Raw genomic sequence first — 21,913 nt, 5'->3', positions numbered from 1 at the left:
AGTCGTTTTGTTTATATACGCACTGATGATACGAAAGGACTGCGGATAAATGGTGACAGTGCTTTGTTATATCATAATTATTATAGTTAAAGATATTCATCAGAGTAATATACAAAATATGAGCAATGAGAGATTAAAAATTAAATATAACACCGCCGTAAATTAAAAAATTGATATCATATCACGTACTGAGAGGGACTTGTAAAAGACGTGTAGGTGATATCTTAATTTTTTTAGGTGCGCCTAATTCCTAATAGGGGTGAAAAGTTTTATTCAGGGTTGAATATCGCACTCTTGCCCACGCATGAACGTGGGTATATGAGTGTTTGCATAAACTAAAATCAACTTGAAACCAATCATCTACTTAGCAGCATAATAAAGTTTGATCATCTGTACCTAAATAGAAATCAGCTGTATTCACATTTCATATTTTATTTGACGTTACATCGCATTATATTGAAGGATGAAATGACCCTGTAAATAAGTGCGTCACTCTCACCTGCCTACGATCTCAAATATTCTATTAGAGAGCCTCTTATCTTAACAAATATTGTCCTGTTTGGTCAAGGCGCCTAATTCGGCTGCTACGTGATGTGGTGGAGATTATTTTTCATATGAGTTTTTTCTCAAATGTTTATTCGGTTTTATTTTACACTTTTATTTCTATTAATAATTATTCTTTACTATGTCTGTATATGTATTATATGTATTCGATTTTCGAAACTGTATTTGTTTATAATTTGCTTTGACGGAAAGGAGTTTAGTAAAATTTTGTAATAACTTAATTTATATGTATATAATGTTACTGGGACTGGAGATTTGAGGGTACATTTTTGTAACAAAAAAAAAACTGTTATAATTTATGCCTCTATATTTGGTTTATTCGGAACTTTGAAGTGTTTAGACATGCTGTGTAATTAAGATATATTCTGCAGTAGTGCGAAAAGAAAACGTACTTCCAGTGACTTACAAGTCACTGAAAGAGACTTGTAAGTCACTGTTTCTACTCGTATTAAGAAAGCTGAAAATGCGTTACGGTTACTATTTTCCCGTATTTGTTCTAAACTTCAAATGTCCTTATGGACATATAAAGGCAAAGCTGGATTTTTTTAAATTAAATAATATGTTACCTCTTTGTAACATACGGCTTCTATGACAGGTTTTATTTGCGACTTATCGGTCAACTGTTTACGATTGGTCCAGATATACTTTCTCCAGGTGAGTTTTTGATCCAGACAGGAACAAGTCTGCCTTCTCAGAGCGAAGGTCACATGTACAGATTTTTTTGGTTAACCCTAATACTCTATTTATCTAACCGCTACTTACTTTTGAAATATGTATTATAACACTACGGTTAACTATAGACCAGCGGAGTGTACGTCCGGTGCGGTACGGGGTTGTGGAATTCACAATCCAAGTTGTGGCCCACATTGTGGATGCGGTCAATAGTTCAATTCACGTAACATAGAAAAATTATGATAATACTGTGCGATAAACAAAAAAACTTCTGTACGCTTAAATCAAGAATACTGGCAACATTTTTTTGCATATACTGGAAGTTAATAGTACCATCTCCATACCGGGCGCAACACTGCAACAAATAGCTCTGTCAAATGAGACTAAATATTTTCCGTAACGCATCGAATGAGTTAATAACTATTACCAATTTGTCAACGCTGTGAACTTCAATAAAGATTTGGGTTGCCTAAAGAAAATCTTTCTGATTTTTTGCTCATGGCAATTAAAACAAATACATAATTAATTACAAAAAATTATGTATATTTCAAATTTGATTTGTGTTTATCAATTCGTTTATAAATGGTAATAATTTCGTTTACTATAAAAATGTTTTATATTATCAAATAATGCATTATTGATAACTTTGCGATATTGTATTGAACCTTGAATAAACAGTTGATCTAGATCTTGATATGAACATTTTATTTGCAAAGTAAGTAAGCAAATAGCGTTACATTCTGGGACATTATTAAAGTCCTATCTTTATTCAATATGTTGGTTTTCTATATCCATTATTATAAATAGTGTGCGATACGAAATGTTTGTTTTATGTTCGGTATTGGCAGAGCTAGATTGAACCTTAGCGCTGCCCTGGGCACTAAAAATGCGAACCATCATTGGAATTTTGCATAAAGTGGACATAGTTTTGATACATTATTTTTCTCATCCATTTAATTTTTTCGCTTTAAAAATTTGCAGCAACGAAGCACCTAATGTAAATCCAGCGCTGGGTATTGGGCTCATTCGACTGGCTTAACTAATGTATCTATTGTCTATACTTATATTATAAATGTAAAGAAAACTTTGTCAGTTTGTATGTAGTTTGTGCACTATATCCTGCGTAGTTGGTTAGTCTCTCTTAAGATTGGCTGCCATGCCATTGGTTGCGATGACATATACATAGCAAAATACACACACACATATATATATATATATATATATATATATATATATATATATAACGATTTTAGTTGTGTCAAATCAGCTAACTATAAATATATATTTTATGGTTCTTACATAGCTTAAAATCCTAATATAGATATTATAAAAATTAATACTTAGAATTTACTATTTATATATTATATTGGTTTTATATATTTCTTTAGTTTATAAACCAGTCTTTAGTTTCCATTGAGTGCATACATGACTACGAATCTATGCAAATTTTACTGCTATTTGAAAGCTGAAAGCAACGTAGATTGGAAATATATCGAAACAAATTCTCTGAGAGCTTCTCTACGATTTAGACGAATGCGCTTTGTGTTTCAAGATTGCTCAATTTAATACTCTAAAAGAAATAAAGTTAGAAGAAACTCCTAAGAAAAATTTATAAATGTAAGTAGGTACACATATTACTGATTTATAACTAGTATCTTACTTTGGTTATTGAAAGCTATTATTTAATTTCTGAAATATATTTAGCTGTGTCAATCAATACATTTAAATCACTTGTTAAGAAAACTTTGTTTAATAAGGCGTATTAATCGATAAAGCATAACATAGTTAAGAAAAATGATAGATTAAAATTTAATTTAAGTCTGTAAAACGACTATTCAAAAGTGCTCATAAGAGCTCACGAGCAGAAAAAATATATTAATTTGATACAATGGAATTGTTGTAGCAGAACTTTAACTGTATACCTATGTATTAAGATTTAGGTTATATTATTTACTAGCTGTTGCCCGCGGCTTTGCTTGGCTTAGAAGTCGAATTTATTTTCAGATTCACTTAAAATATTACGTTAATTTAAAACCTCTTTGTATACCACATTGGTATTTCACTACTTAGGGTAAAATATCCAGAAACGCTTAAATATGTATCTACCCATTTTTAATCAGTAGCCCAAAAATAAAGTTTCATGCTTCAAACTTCAAAAATAACGGACCTCCAGACTAATCCATGTAATAAATGTTAACCCTTATTACACCCCTAAGGGGTAGAATATACCGATTCCAGAAACGCGTAAATACGTATCTACTCATTTTTAATCAGTATCTCAAAATTAATGTTTCATGTTTCTAACTTAAAAAATGACGGACTTCCATTCAAACTTTCAACCCCTATTTCACCCCCTCAGGGGTAGAATTTCCAAAATGCCTTCCATGGTGGGAGTCTACTCAATAAAAAAATACTACTTACGAAATTTCATGGCTCTAACTTTAATAGTTTACGCTCGGCGATGATTAATCAGTCAGTCAGGATTTGTTATTTTATAAGTATAGAAGATACGATATCGCGCGAAGCGATAAATTCGCCGGAATGTCCCATATCTCACCGTATTAGTCACGACTTTTTTTTCTCATGGCTTTATTTAAATGTCTTGTGACACGTTTAGCCAATACAAGATAAATGCGAATTGCGAAATGTCTCTAAGTAACAATTTTTATTTTCAGATAACGCTTATAATTAAAATGTTATGTAGACGAACAGAGATAACATATCTGATTTGATGTTTTTTTTTTCATTTTTGCAGGTGTAAGGCCTTTTCTTGATGATGAATGATGACGAAATGTTGATTGGTGGTACATACACATGCTACCTCGAGTGTTTAAAATCGTACAATTAATAAATTGCCTGATTGATTAATTGAAACATCAAATTTAATATTACGTCGCTCTTTGTCATTCGCGATTCATTTACACAAGCGCAATACCACAGTTCTTTTGCTTAAAGTCTAAGTAAGTTTTAATTATCATCCACACCTTTAATCGAGAGGTTTTAGGGTATTAAATTTCCCTCTCAATTTCGCACTAAGATATCTCTTTGATAAATTTTCTACGAAGCCGTTGCTCTGTACACAATTCGTTCCTTTTTCGTTTAATTAAATTGTCTGTCACATAAGAAGAATTGGTATATTAATGTTAACAGTTAAACATCGGTAATAAGAAATTAACACTTTAAATTAAAATTTTATAGCATTACCTTTTATAACATTACCAATCCGCTCATTGAAAAATCACGTATTTTTTATGGCATAGGTTTGCGGACGAGCTTATGGGGCTATACCTGGTCACCACCGCCTATAGACAATGGTGCTGTAAGAAAGATTAACCATTAACCTTGAGAACTATGATTTTGTCTATTGTTACACTGACTCACTCACCCTTCAAACCGGAACACAACGATATTGAGTACTGTTGTATATGTTAATAATGGTCTACTGAAAACAAGTAGACTCCTCTACTATTACTGTTACTACCTTACTACCCGTGCACAGAAAGAACATGCGTGAACATTACATGGTGATACATCTGATTCTAAAGAGTTCATATAGATAACGACAATGTGTGAGCGAAAGATACCATTTTCAAACCCATTATTTTCTGCATATTTAAATACTTCTTTCATTTGTATTCACCTAGCAAATGTATTGCACGAGCGAGATGACCGGCTTCGAACTGGCGAAGTGAATTAATAAATAAAATGATATATATAAATATATTATTTATTTCATGAAGCCTTTTTACCAGTGAAACACTTTTTAGTATTGGACTAGGGGTTAAATTAGTATAGATTTGAAGTTCGATTGAAAAAATAATTCTCTATAGGTAATTGCTTATTTTTAATCTAGTCTAATTTTAACAAAAAGTTTATATATGCTTAAATCATTAAACATTACAAATTTATATTACAATTAAAATGAAATTTACCATTCTACAGCACCGACCCTTGAAGTTTTACGTTATTTAATTCATCTCTTAGCACATTTCAAGTAGAAAATAGTGGGCGTTAAGATTATAAACGACCTTTTAGTAAGAGCTTACTTGCGTTAGTAAGTAAAGTGTCCACATTTATTTTACAAAAATAAATTCTTTAAAACATTTTATAGTTTCTTTGTGCATGAACATGAGCGGTGTTAAAATTTTACCAACTTAAAAATTCATCTCGCTCTGAAAACGTGTCAGGAATCCCGCATATAATGAATGAAAATCTACTACATGTACCCACCAACGCGTATTGGAATATCGTGATGGAATAAGCAGGAGGTATTTTTGCATGTATTATATTAATAGTTAATGTACATGTCCTAATTCAATATTTATAGAAGGAATAGGTAACATCACGCTACGACTCACAGGGGTGGAGTAGCCACGTTACGAGCGATTGAAACTACGCGTAGCGTTAATATAAAATGTTAATCAAATTAAAATCAACATTACCACGTAGGTAATTACATTTAAATTCGCATTAATATTCTAAATTCTAGAGACATGTTTAAGAATTTCACCGTTCATCGTTAAAGCATCGTTTCGCAATTATCTCTATAAATAATTCTTAAACCCGATCCCACTTAAGCTCTGCTACTTACCGATGTTTCAAACGAACACATTAATTTTACCACTCATTATTCTCTAATTAATGATGCTTTAAAAGATAAATTACGATATTTAGAAACTTATGGATTCATTTCTGTCGGTATGTAATCTGTAATGAAACGAGTTATCAATTTATATAAATTATGTATTGAAATTGTGAGAAGATGTATGTGTAAATGTTTTGAGTATGTTCGTGACTATTGTGATGAGAAGGCTCTGTTATCGTGCAAGCAAGGATAACTTATATGTGTGAAACGCCCATTATAAGCAAGCTATGAGAACTTATTTTAATCGTAACTGGAATTAAAATACGATAAAAAAAACTTTTACTATTCTTCTCAAACTTTATAAGATATTTTATTAAAATTTTCGACTATCCACGGTAGGTTGTTCACCCTTAACTATGGAAGTGCGAGACCTCTTTAACTTTAACCGGAAGACCCCTTAAACCGCGAGGCCGTGGGCGGTGTCCACCGCGCCCACGTTTTACGCTGCCTCTGGGTCTAGTTCCAGATAGTTTGGTACCCCATTAAATATATTTACAAAATATGAATATTTATACATATTTATTTCCACGGAAGACATTTTTTTTTAGATATATAGATTAATAAAATCTCAATGGTGGCAAGAATGCTCCTCCCCGTTGACTCGCAAATCCGTTTCTCTGAGTAAGAAATAAATCAATCCTTCTATCGTCCTTGGAGATTCCTCTTAGATATTCTTATGCACTATTACTCTAAAGTCTTGAACTGCAAACAACAAACATCACTTGTAATAAAAGAAGAAGGTTTTTATAAGATTTTATTGTAAAAATGCTGTAATATTCATTTATTGCTATTAAAAAAATATATTACTTATAATTTTTTTTTTTTTCTAAATAAAAGAATCATGGTTTTTTTATGAAACATATGCTATGTTGTAGCTTAACTAATATAAGGTCATTTACCTTTACCCCAAACAATATAAACACGTACATGCATATATGACGAATTGAGAACCTCCTACTTTTTGTCAATAAATACATCAATATAATCAAGATATAAATCACCAATCAGGTAGAAACAAGAAAAGTATCTTTAGAGGTAACAAAAGAGTATTTAATTTGAAGAAAACCTTCTTTCAAATTATTGCCTTCAAGCAAAACAGATATATATTATAATAAACATAATATGCTATTAAAATACCAATACGGCGAAACCACACAAGCAAAAACATCAATTTTTCTTCGATATATTCGATTTATACCTTTTTTTATTGGATTTACGGTCAATCTTTGACCGGTAACTTAATTTGTTGACGCTGGGTATAAAATGTAGGTATATTTTAATTAAACTTTAAATAGTGCAGTTATAAGTGAAATGTGACAAACGTTAATAATTATTTATTGATATAAAATATATCTATTAGAGATAACATAATAAATTTAATTTAAATTTTATATCTATAAATAAGTCTGTGTGATCTTATAGTAAAAAAAAATCGAGTTGGTTTTGAGTGCTTAGGGCATAATTGAACTGCAAGCTAATTAAGGGGCACCAAATTTATTATTTAACTTCATCCTAGAAAATAAGATAGTTACACACTGTACACTGGCTCACTGACCCTCCAAAGCGGAATACAAAAATACTAATTAGTACCATTATCGGTAGATTTGACTAGTAGGGCTTTGTTCAAGCTCGTCTGGGTACCATCCGCCATATTTTCTACCGCCAAGGAGCAATACTTTTATTAGCTGTGTTCCGGTTTGTAGTTTGAGTAAGCCAGTGTGTACAAGTACAAGGGATATAACAACTTAGTTCTCTGGGTTGGTAGCACATTGGCGATATAGGGAATTGTTACAATTTGAAATGGCGTCAATGTCTATCTGTGGCTTTTAACCAGATGGCCTATTTGTCTCATCCCGTCTGCCTACCTATTTCATAAAAAATGAATAGGGCAGAAACTTACCACTAACTGAAAAAGTAATGTATCCTTTTATATATAGTTCGCAAATGAGCCTCCTGCTCGTTCACCTTTGAGGAATGTGTAGGTTCGGAGTAGTATTGGTTCGGAAAAAACCGCCGGTGAAGGCTGACTCCACGGAATAGAAAGCCGAAACTGCATTTCGGACATTTAGATGGTATAGAATCAAATCGAGTTTCTTGTTTCTTGTACGCGAGATATTTTGATTCCACTAAGCCTAATTAATATTAGAAATAATTTTAGTGCAATAAGTGAAGATCGATATCTTACTTTCAAATACTTTAGATATATGCATTCTGGATAATACTATGTTGTTCTTTAAGCGAATATAATCGACTGAATCTGTATAAGCAGATATGACATGAATTCATACCAAATACTTGATTTATAGAACTGTGTTAAGCTATTTTATTGCATAAGATTTCGAGAGCTGTACCATTAATCTTAATCATCTTATATAACTTTAAATAAATAACTAGTGGGTTGACCGCGAAACTTTGCGTTTATTCAAAATATTTTTTCGGAATTTCGATACCCATGACATGTTTTGTTTTGATTTCATTTAAATGAAACTTTTAATGTCAAATAGTATACATTAGTTCAGTTGGAATTGGAGTTTGTCGATAACAGTTTACTTTAATTTTCTTTACGCTTAATTTTTTTCCTTAGTATTATTTCCGTAGTACCTCTCTCAACCGGCCAGCAACTTCCGCTCTCTAAAATTAATTATAATAAATTGAAATTAAGAAACCTCTTTATTATTCCGTACTCTACGGTTGGACCACTTCAAAATGAGACCATAACCGATTTTTTCAACCCACAATCACTGGGACAAAAATCGGCTTACGCTATTAATATATAAGATACACTGAATAATAAATAAATAATAAATCCCGGGTCTCCAGTTACTGTGGGGGTCCCTCAAGGATCAATTCTTGGACCATTTCTCTTCCTTGTTTATATAAATGACCTGCCACATCTCCTAGGTGATAAACTCGAGATAGTATTGTTTGCTGATGATACTTCTTTAATTTTTAAAATAAAAAGACGTCTTTCAATATATGACGATGTGAACAATACTCTCTCTGAAATAGTAAATTGGTTTAGTGTTAATAATTTAATGTTAAATAGTAAAAAGACTAAATGTATTAAATTCACTACTCCCAATGTAAGATGTGTCAAAACGAGTGTACGTTTAAACGGGGAAGCATTAGATGTTTTAGAATCAACAGAGTTCCTTGGTATGACAATAGACTCTAAGCTCCAATGGGGCCCCCATATAAATAAATTGGCGAATAGACTTAGCTCTGCAGCCTATGCGGTAAAAAAAATTAGACTTTTGACTGATGTGGATACGGCACGCCTTGTGTACTTCAGTTATTTCCATAGTATAATGTCGTATGGCATCCTACTCTGGGGTAATGCAGCTGACATTAATACTATTTTTGTACTGCAGAAGATAATCGTGCAATTTATAACCTGGTCCCAAAAGATTCTTTAAGAGGTAAATTTAAAGAAATTAAAATAATGACTGTCGCTTCTCAATTTGTTTTTGATAATGTTATGTATGTACGCAAAAACATAAATGATTTTCCCAGAAATTGTGACGTACATTCCATTAACACTAGGAACAAGAATAAACTTGTTACTCCAAGTACCCGATTACACAGGGTTAGTAACTCTTTTTTGGGGCAATGTATACGTTTTTACAACAGGATCCCAGAAAACGTTCAAAATTATTCAATTATAAAATTCAAAAGAGTCGTTAAAGAGCGTTTGTGTGCTAAAGGATATTACAACACTAATGACTTTTTAGTTGACTGCACACCTTGGGAATGAAATGATCGCCTCCAGGCTATTTCAAACAACTAAAATATACTTATCATTGTACCTACATGGAAAATGGTTAAAAAAAATGAAAAAAAATATATCCCGCTGAGTTTCTTTCGCCGGTTCTTCTCAGGTCCGAGGTGCTAAATTCCGAACCGGTGGTAGATTTTTGACAATCAATAAGCAAGTGCAAACACTTCTATATTGAATAAAGATTTTTGACTTTGACTGAAAAAATACCTATGATAGCTTGCTTCGTAATTGTATGTCTACGTAATTAGACCAATATAATTTAAAAAAAAAACTAAACGAACGAAATAGCGAGCAAAAGTTATTAAATAAGATTAACCTAGTATTATAAAAAAATGTTTTAATATATTTTTTGTATGTTAATATTATACCATTGTGAAGCGAATCTCAGATTTTTTAAGCTCATCAAAACGGCTCCGAGGATATTATCCACGTAATATTAAATGATTTAATCGTTCTATTAAAGGCAAAGTAAAATATAAAAAAAAAAACTATATCATTAAATTACTGAAACAAGCTATATTTTGTGCGGAGAAGTTTTGCTTTTGAAATTCGATCTTGTTTTTGGGATAAAATATCTGTTGAACTGAGTTATCTTCGAATTTTGCTTTATTAAACGTACACAATGTACCTTAGAAGTGTCCAACACATAGATACAGAAAAAATATCAATAGGTTCGTTAATACTCGCAGGTACTTGTGTTACGTGACAGTCGATTTAATTTAACCTCACTTATAGTCGACACTTAAATATATATTCTAGGCTTCACGCTTCACATGATTTATTCATATAAACCTTTTTCTTGAATCGAATTGTTTATTGATGAAAACCGCCTTAAATTCGGTTCTTAGTTTAAAAGATCTAAGCGTACCGTGGGAATGCGATTTTATTTTAAACTATGTAGAGATTATTCATTATGTATATTTTAAAAGTCAAAATCTTTAATATATATAAAAATAGGCGAAAATAAAAATAGTTTAATAAATATTGCTCCCCTTGCTTATATACCGATGGTATTTTTTTTTTTTTTGTAACTATTGACGAGCTGATGTTATAAATAAAAATCATTTGGACATAAGAGTAGGAAAAATGATAGCGAAATAATTTATTAACGAGTAGGAACTAATTATAGGTAATTCTAGACAAAAATAACAATTGTAATATACAGACACAAAAGACACAGGCGAGACGTCGTACACTATGGATTTCATATGACACCTCCCCTCCTAAAGTATTCCCGTTAGGGGGTACCTTACGTTTCTATGTCTGTATATTAAGTTTTCCTCAAATTAACAATAATGACTATGGTTACTAGATACGGCTATGTACCACCCAATCATTATATTATGTTCTATCGCACTCAGTAATACTTATACTTACAGAATTATTTTATTCTAGTTTGAAGGGTGATTGAGCCAGTGAACTGCGCAAGGGACATAACATTTCAGTTATTAAGATTGGTGACGTATTGGTTATGCAAAAAAATATAAAAATTTAGTACATACATCGGTGACCACTTACCATCAGGTGGTCCATTTAATCGTCCGCCTAAAGATGCCGTGCAAATGGATCAAAAATAAAATTGATAAGGAGAAATTGAGAAGGAAAGGACCTAGGCTGTTTTTCTAAGTCACCACTCGAGGGGTCTAAATGGGGTGACTGTAGAGTTATATAAATTTCGTGCAGCTAAAACCGTAAAGGTACACTATAACAATCAAGAAGTTTGAAAAGTTTTTTTAGTTCCAGAATTCCGTTCATACAAACAAACAAATTTGACCTCTTTGTAATATTATTGTAGGCTAGTATAGATAACAAAATAATTTATAATAATATGACAAAATTTGTATTTATTAAGAATATACGCAAAAGAAAAAAATAATTAAAGATATTTTTTTTATCAGAAACTAAAAAGGACAGTCTATTTTCTGAGAATTCGATATTAATTACTGCTAGAATAAGATAAGATCAAAACAAATGAAGCTCGTGTAACCTTTTCGCTGACAAAAAACACTCCAAGTCGGTTTTCTATTCTGGTCTCCGTCAAGATTCGTGATAGACTATTCAATTTACTCACAATAACGTTCGCTGTTTATCTTGAACCTCATAAAGTGTAATTTTCTTTGCATTTAGTGAACATTATGACGGTTATATTATTATTTTCATATGAATGTATATTTTTATGTTAGTACAGTTCAAACACGATTAAGGTTTCGTCCACTAATCCATATTTTTTACCAATGTGGCTAATTTTCACGTAGCATTATTTTATTGGCTCCATGGAAGTAGTAAATGCAAATGATTTAAAAGGTATAATAAAAGTCGCGTAATCTCTGTAGTTCGTTTTTTATGTCGCACATACCTACCTTCGCAACACTTAGTTAATAGGTATTTATGACTGAGTGTTAAACTTTTTGGATAACTTTAGAATAGTATAGACATTTCTTTTATATTTTTTTGAAAAATTACTCCGGAGGACATTACCGTCATCGTCATCATAAACATTATCCATATTTATAAAGTGTAACCCTTTGAATTCCTAAACTTTTTTCTTTTTAAGGAATAGGTAGAAAATGAGCTGATGGAAAGTAAACACCATCTCGCCCATGGACATCTCTAACATCGGGGAGATTACAGATACGTTGTCAGCCACGAATGATAAAGCTTTTTTTAAAGCCTTCCAAGTCGTATCTGTTCGGAAAAACTGCAGGCAAAAACTGGTTCCACAAAGTGGCTGTGCGAGGCAGAAAATTCCTTAAAAGTCGCGCTTTTGTGGATTTTCGGAAATCTGGTTAGTGTGGATGAAACTTAGAATTCTGACGCGTTGTCCGAAGGTGAAATTAAACGGTCGGATTATTCCATAAATTCTTCGGATTCGGATTGCTTCGGTAGTTGATGCAGTGATCGAAAATCTCTACGCACATCCAAAAGAAAACTTCCTTACGAAGAGATTTTTACACGTTAATGGGACTTTTACGAGCTGTTTGACCTGTATTTATTACATCTACATGATCAACGGATTCAACGTGCTCGTATATATCTATTTACTCACTAAAGCCCCTTCCACGTTATTTTTTAAACTTAACATATAATCTAATTTGTATTTTTATGCTGTCATTACTCATGGTCCTTTCACGCACACTACGACATCTAGTAACTGATTAAAAATGAGTAGATACGTATTTAAGTGTTTCTAGATATTCTACCTCTAAGGGATTTAATAGTGGTTGACATTTCTTATATAGATTAGTCTGGAAGGCCGTTATTTTTTAAGGTAGAAGCAAGAAATTTTATTTTTGGGATACCGATTAAAAATGCTTTGATTCGCATTTATGCGTTTTTGAATATTTTACGCCTAAGAAGAGAAATTGGGTAGACATTTCGTATATAGGATAGTCTGGAAGTCCGTAATTTTTGAAGTTAGAATGAAACTTTATTTTTGGGGTTCTGATTAAAAATTAATAGATACGTAGACATTTCGTTTACAGGTTAGTCTGGAAGTACGTCATTTTTGAAGTTAGAAGCAGGAAACTTTATTTTTAGGCTACTGATTAAAAATGAGTTGATACGTATTTAAGGATTTCTTGATATTTTACGCCTAAAGGAAAAAAGTAGGGGTTGACATTTCGTATACAGGTTATTTTGAAAGTCCGTCATTTTGAAGCTAGAAGCATGAAATTTTATTTTTGGGCTACCGATTAAAAATGTGTTGATTTAAGCGTTTCTGGATATTCTACCCTAAGGGCTGAAATACATACATCTTACATTAACGTAATATTTGAAGTTAATTTGTTAATATATTCTTATTCTACGCGAGCGAAGCCGCGGATAACAGCTAGTATAACATATGCAACACATTTCTCGAAAGTTTATCTGAAATTTCGCTTTATACTTACATTTTAAGTATTACTATATTTACTGCACATTATTTTTTCAGGTATTGTGAATCATTTCTTGGTATTATATTTAATGTACGAATACTACCTAAATTACCCATACTTATTTTTTTTTCAGTAAGACTAAAGCAATGGATGAAAAACATAAAATATCATGCGTAATTGTATAAACATGTTTGAATGTAGAATACAAACATTAAAAAAATAGTTTAACAAAAATTAGGTTCATTGCACATTATTGTATAAGTCTACCTACATACTGTTTCATATATATTTTAGTAATCATTCAAAGCATGTCATGTCATCAGCCTTCTCCACCATTTCTTCCAAGCCCCAAGTGTATGTGGCATGTCTGTTTAATTTACTTAATGATAAAAAGATTTTGTACTCATTCAACGCAAAACGGTTTACTCAAATTAATATATTCCCATTTTTCATTATTTAACCTTGGTGTGGACAGTTCATCAACGAGTTTATATTAAACGCTGAAGCTTAAATATATTGGATTATAAATAGATGTGGAGCTTATTTTTTTTATGTCATTAGGTGTTCACTAATGTTCCTATACATTGGTTTCGTAAGAAATTTTAACTATTCTTTAGATTGTCAATGCGCGACCAACTATGGGGACTAAAATGTGATAAGTGGGTGCACATACACACACACACACACATCATACACAAAGCCCAATTATGAAAAAAAGCATTGATCTGATTAGCCAAATAATTGGCGAAAGAAAAGTATATGCAATATGTTAATACCTATTAATTAATAAAATTAACATACTACTACATACTCTATAATGTCAATTTATATCAATTATAAAATTCATAATATTATTCATATAAATTAGCAAAACAGCATTTCCCACTGCTGGGCTAAGACCTCCTCCCCTTTGAGGAGAAGGTATGGTGCATATTCCACCACGCTGCTCCAATGCGGGATGGTGGAATATATGTACGTGTAACAGAATTTCATTGATATTAGACAATTATAATCACAAATTAAACACATGAAAATGCAGTGGTGCTTGCCTGGGTTTGAACCCAAAATCATCGGTTAAGATGCACGCGTTCTAAACTTCTAACCTAACATTATAATTATTTATTATTAATTATATTAAATTGACAATATGTTGTAACACATTTTTAATATTAGGTATATTTTTATAGAATTTGCTTGGCAAGCCCGTTATATAAGGAACTGCAAAAATAAACTACAGATTTATCTCATAATACCAACTTGCGCTTATTTGAAAAAGTAATATTTAATCAAGAGTTTTCTATCTATCTATTACATTTTGATGAACACAAATTCATTCATACAATAGAATTACAATAAATAGGTCGCTTGAAAACTGATGCATTTGTTCGCTTATTAAAAATGTATTTGAGATCTGGGAGGAGTTGCATGATGCTTTAGTGATATGTTGTGGCTTATCTAAGGTAGTCGATTGTGTTTTACACGAAAAACTGGTTAGGAAGCTATGTCAATACGGCATTAGAAGTTGATCTAAAACTTCTGTTTTTGTATATGAAAATTTGAGTTTAGGGGTTGGCGTAAATGGTAAGTGGAATACCAAAATTGTATTATTGAAAGGTTTTTATTCGTTTGTTTTAGGATAGTATAAATAAATAAATGGGTTATCATTGCAAACACACAAACACATCAAAAACCCCAAGGAGTTTCTTTCCCCAGTTCTTCTCAGGGTTGAGGTTTTTCTTTCTGATCTGCTGTTAGAATTTAGATAAGAAAATCAAGATCAATAAGAAAGTGTATTGTTTCTATATTTCATAAATATATTTGTTTTGAATCTGAATGTTTTGAGTTCATAAACGTTTCTTAACATTACTCTTTTCTTAATATGATACCAGCCATTGACACCAACAACATATAAAAAAATATAACGAGCTACGCACATGGCGGCATAAGGATCTCATGCTGTTAAACGTCATTCGAGTCAGTTTTGTCCCCAAAACTCGCCGATAGATATTATAAAAAAAAAAATCACAATTCGATTTCATAAAATTCAAAACCTTATTTCGCTTAGCGTTTGTAGTATAAATAGTAATTTAATAAACTTGCTTTAGAAATTGTCAGTGACCCAATAACGCTGGATAGAGTTAGTTCTCCGTTGGCACGTACATTCGCGAGATGAAAATAGATATATGTATGTATTCTAGTATACTACAGATTAACTTTTGTATATAATAAACAAATATTCTTTTGTGGTATGTTGCTATTTTAATCGTTTGAGAATTAAAGAATATAGTTATAAAATGAACGTAACATTTACATGTTTAGTTATTTGCAATAATTAATGTTTTACATTTTATACTTTACCTACCAATATTTAAGGATGTTAATCAATAAACAGTTGAGTTAAAACCATCTAGATATTTTCTACGAATCAAACTTTATGCTAAGAAGAATCACGGTGACGATAAATGCCTAAAAAAATTAACTAAACAATTTAGGCCCTTGCCTAGAAACCTTATTTAACTTGAAAGAAATGCTTTGTGCAAGCCCGTCTGGGTACCATCCACTCAGATATTTTACCACTAAATAGCAATGCTTAGTTAATACTGTGTTCCGGTTAGAAGAGTGAGTAAGGCACTAGTGGCGTAAAGTGATCTAAGGAATGGTCATTATTTCTGAAAGCGTCAATGTCTATTTGCGGTGGTGACCACTTAGCAACAGGTGGCCCATTGGTTCGTCCACCTAACCATTACATGCAAAAAATACGAATAAATACGTATGAGTGTTTAAAAAAGACATTTAAATTTTTATTAGCACTAGATGAATTTGCCGCTTTTATTATATTAAAAATGTAGCCTATCCCGCGACTCAAACTATGGCCATAAAAATTTAATCTAAATTAATTTAGTGGTTTAAGCGTTAATAGGTAACAGACAGAGCTCCTTTCGCATTTATAATTTTAGTACAGATACAAAATTAAAAATAACTACTTTAATAGTGTGGAATGGTGAAAGTGCTCGCAGAATTTCCCGTTGAACCGTAATTCCGATTCGAGTTCAAGATTAGAGGAGTAAAATTTAACTGACACAAAAAAAAGGTTTAAATATTGTTTTAAAACTGACAAGACATTATTAACTGAGAATTTATTAAATTTGAGTGGAAAAAATAACAGAAAAATTTAATATTATATCGCACTATTTTTTCTTTTTTCGAAGGTAAAAAACGTTTATAAAGCAGATTTGGAGAATTCTTTAATTGAATGAAGGAACCTGTCGCTTTTTGATTATATCACAGTTTTATTTGTTAAATGATGCTTATTAAGGTCATTGTTTTTTTTAATGGAGATAGATGTTCAAGTTTATCTTTTGCTGATCAAGTCGGTGCTTGAGACGTTGAGCATTTACTAACAAATTTTTTTCTTGCATATTCGTATAGTGTGAAATTGTTTTATGAGTTGTATTAAGCAAAGGACAACATTAACTTCTATGGAAATAAAACATTAAAAAATGCATTAGTCCAATAAGTTCTTATACTTTTTGTTTCGCTATGGTGCAATTGAAAAGCCGGTAAATAAATACCGATTTATCATTTGGAATTAGACGAGAAATCACGCGAGAAACTTCTGTAGTTATTACTTTTATATTTTGCTTTAGTCCGCAAATATTGTGCAAAGAAAACAGTACAACGTAATTAATTCTTTTAGTCTACGTCGTAATATATATATTATTATTTTGTCGGCAAACTACTGAATAATATAATTAGTCAATTCATTATTTTTCAAGTGAAATTTCTTAATGTGAGATTAGAGAAAATTTTCAAGGTTAAATTTTAGTCCAACCTTTATATATGATATAGTGTTACAAAACGAACAATTTTTGACGTAAGAATAGCTTAACTTTTGTCTCGTGTACTGAGTGCAAGCGCCCCTTGAATATATTTTTAAAGTGACAAAAGGCTTTGTTATTTTACTGAAAAGTGAAAATTGTTTCAAGCATGAAAATGATAATATTGAATTCTTAAAAACGCATCTTTCGAGAGGTGCACAGTGTTCAGCTGCATTATTAGAATATGGCAGTTCTTATGTGGTTGCATATATTTTAATCCTTAATTAATAATATAAGTATAGACACCAATATTTGAAATTTAACAGTTTACAATTGCTATAAAAATTCCCTTTAAAAACAAAGAATTATATTATGATTAAAAAATATACATATGTATGAGTATATCCATAAGCCCCTGGTAAATAAAATTTAAATTAAATCTTACATTAAAAGTATAAGAAATTGTCTACCTCTATTTATAGTCACAGCGAATATTTGCTTCGTTTCTTGTTTCACCCCGGACGTCTTTTTCATTTCGACTTTCAATTTTTTCTCTTTTAATTAAACTGAATTGTCAATACTTGAATTACTTTGATAAATTACTTACTGTGACGGTTTAAAGCTTGCGGACTGCTATAGATATATATTTTTTTTAGTAAAGTTATTAAGCATACTTTTTGAAATATATATCACATAAGTAGCTCTCGTTTGTTGTTTCTGAATAATGTATAAAACATTACTCTTATAATGAACTAATACGTTCCTCAAATCTTCAAGACGTTGAAACGGAATATCGAATGTCGTACTGTTGCTTTGAATAGATTAAGGATAAGACGTTTTCTCTTTATTTTAGCGGCGATATGATATCTTTTTTAAGAATAAATAAAGTAATCTTATATATAAATAGCGTAAGCCGATTTATGTCCCAGTGATTATGGCACTGCTGCACATGCAAAATCGGTTAAGGTCACATTTTGAAAAGCTCCAGCCGTATATTATTATAAGTGCAGAAAATTAAAGAGGATTCTTGATTGCAATTTACTAAATGATTACAATTTAACAAAGAATTAATTTTAGATAGTGGAAAAAAGTTACTGGCCGGCTAGAGAGCTACGTTGGCTGTATAAGAAAAAAGTAAATTGTTTTCGACAAACTCCAATTCTAACTGAACTAATGTATAACTATTTGACGTTAAAAATTTTATTTAAATAAGCTATCATAATTTTTGCGCCAAATGTAAATGACTGAATTGCAGTTTACAATTAAATTAAATCGATATAACCATAGGTTCAATGATAAGTTTCGAAATTCCTAGAAAATCTTTTGAATAAACCAGTGGGAGACCCACTATTAATATGTGATGCATCTAGGCTAATATATCCTCTCCGCTTATGGAGAAAGTCGAAGCTTATTCCACCACGCTCTTCTAATCTAGGATATTAGATATACATGGGACAGAATTTACCTCACATTGGATTATAAAAAAGAGAGAATAGACAGTGCAATTGTGTTTGTAAACACGGTTGTGCATTACAATATATCCCACATAGTTTATTTATTTACATAAGAATCATTAAGATTAAGTTCTGACATATATATACATATGAATGAAAAATAGTTACTTATATAAATCTTGACTGCACGGAATGGTGGCAAGAATGCTAGCAGCATTTTCCTCTTGAAACGAAAAAGTAGTTAGCTAATAAAATAGCCACCTTGGCTGGAATCTGTCAGGAAGACATCATGACTCCACATCGTCTTTATTTTTGGCTTTTTATTACAAACAACTGAACCCATGATTGTGGGTTTAGATCTAGGAAAGAAATTTTAAATATTCTTAATCTGTGTTAATTTATCTTGTGCTCGGCGGTGAAGGAGAACATCGTGTAAAAACCAGCATTTGTCTACATTGAATGAACTTCTGCCACATGTATATTACGTGTATCTTCTCTTTGAAAGGGAGGCCTTAGTCCAGAAGTGTATGTAGTAGGAGATTAGATGATTTACAGACTGTAACTTTACTTTTATTTAGTAGAAGTAAGAAATAATTTTAGCTTAAAAAAGTACTTGATTTATTTTTCTGGTTTAGATTAAACATTATATAAACAGTTCTGGGTTGATCAAGGTAATTGAAAATATGTAATTATTTGCCTGTAAATGTTGGGACATTTGCAGGCAAATTTGTAATTAGTTAGCTTTTGCCGCTGATAAATAATTAATATATATGATACTTTTAGGTATTTATTTTATTTTTCGCAGCGGACTTGCTTCTCATGGGGCATAGGAAAGCGCTTTGTGTATTCCGATAATACCACAATACAAACATAATTTGAATTTTTGAAGAAAACCATTCCTTTTTCCCTCACAGTCATAATCCGATGGGATGTCAAACAGACACGACCGGAAAGAGTTAAGGCGCAGTGCCAACATATTTACGTTCTTTCCGAGGAACACATTTCCAACTTCCAGGCCTCGGGCCGCTACTAAGATTTTTTCTATAATAAGCCTAATAAATTCTTACCGGCCCCATTCTGGAGTTTGAACCCAGAGTTAGTTCCTCGGAATCTGCTGGCTTATATCTGGTCATTGGATCAACAAGGCAGTGAATTAATTTAAGTAGTACTGTCAATGTTAAGCATTAAAAGTACTACTTCAGTTACAGGCAAATTCTTTATGTTTAAGGTATCGGAAAACATCGTGAATGATAATTAAAATTATATACGAAAAAAAAAAACAAACTGAAATAAAGGTGCAACTAAAATTAAAACTGCTTTTCATATTTCATTGTTCTAATTTTTTTCATTCAACAGACGTAGGAGCTCATACGTCGTACGTGGATAATATTTACGGAGTTAATGTCATTGTTTTATAATTATGAAAGACTTTTAATTAAGCACCTTTACAGTTTCATACTAATTCAAAGAAATATTTTAATAAAACAATTATTTAATATACATTAGAGTATGAGTTTACAAAAGTATCTTTTACATTGCTTTGAACAACATGCATATTTATGTACAAAAGAGATCAAAAGATTTATTCTTTAATAGGTTTTAGTATTATAAAATGGATAAAATAACATTTTAAAAATAATTAAAACATATTCTTTGGGTTAGCTCGCTAAACCATTTTACTTATGTTGGACTTGCATTCCATTGTGCTACATGTTATATATGTTACTGCAAAAGCTCGAACTACAGTAAATCTTAAGATTTTTCAGTAAAACCTAAGATTTACCGATTATGAATGGTAAATGTCCATAAAACTTTGGGATTCGAACATTTACCATCATTCACTTGGTAAATCTTAGAATTTACTTGTTAGGTTATGTTAGGTTGTAATGGTAAAAGTGCGAAAAAGTCGTCCCTTTATAATAAATACCTGCATTTATCAACTCATGTCGATAAATCTTAGGTTTTACTGGAAAATCTTAAGATTTACCTTAGTTCGAGCTTTTACAGTAACATATATATTTTAAAACTGATACGATTTATTATATTTTGATCACATTTTTCTCCATTGGATAGATAGCAAATTGATCATCACGTGGTGATGGAAAGTTGTCATCACACATCACACCCAACGATATTGGCGCTGTGAGGAATATTAACCTTTCATTACGTTGCCAAGGCGTCACCAAGTTTGAGAACTAAGAAGTTAAGTCCCTTTTGTCTTCAACTACACTGACTCATCAATACGAGACTACAAGGTTGTAGTAATGTTTCTGTTTATGCCGGAAGAATTAGAGATGACTGATGACTGAACCTACGCAGAATGGCTTGCGAAAAGTCTGACAGCCAGTAAAAAAATATATTTAAAATACAAATAAAATCTCTTTGAGACAAAAGTTACTATGAACATTCTACAATCCGTATTGTATTGTTCTTTGCAAAGGTTGTCTTCGTCAAATATTTATTTTAAAATTCGAATTTCGAGAATTTAAAATTTTTAACGTTACCCAGTTATGACGTTACTATTTTGACTCATTTTCTTAAAAGAAACATATAAAATGCATAAATTAATACACTAATGTATGTATCTTCAAAGATTACTCGGTTTGATTAAATAGTAACTGTGATAAAATATTCCTTTTACGTCAGTGATATTCTTCACTATAAAAGAATGCATTATTCAATAAAAGAAAAAAAAAAATGAGTAGATATTGTTACTCATTTTTTAACTATAATCGTGTAAATCGGATATTAATAAAATTTAATAAAATACTAGTTTTATTTTAGTGATAATATTGTTGCAGTAATAGTTAAGATAAATAAGAAATTAATTATTATTATCGCAGATAAAATAATAGAAATCTATATATTAATTATTTGAAAATATCCGTAAATTGTAGTTATTTTATAGTTACCATAAGTTTATAGAATAATATTAGATATATTTTAGTTAGTATAAGAAAAATATAACTTTATTTACATAACTTTCATTAATTATTTATAAACGTAGTATATAAATATTTTAATTAAGAAAAACTGTTAAAAATATTCTTTGTAACGTTATTTTTTTTTCAAAGTTAACCTTGATCTGTACGATTTATATTATTTTC

Source organism: Vanessa atalanta, chromosome 15 (genome assembly GCF_905147765.1).
Source record: "Vanessa atalanta chromosome 15, ilVanAtal1.2, whole genome shotgun sequence".
Taxonomy (NCBI): domain Eukaryota; kingdom Metazoa; phylum Arthropoda; class Insecta; order Lepidoptera; family Nymphalidae; genus Vanessa; species Vanessa atalanta.
Note: the sequence above shows the minus strand (reverse complement) of the source record.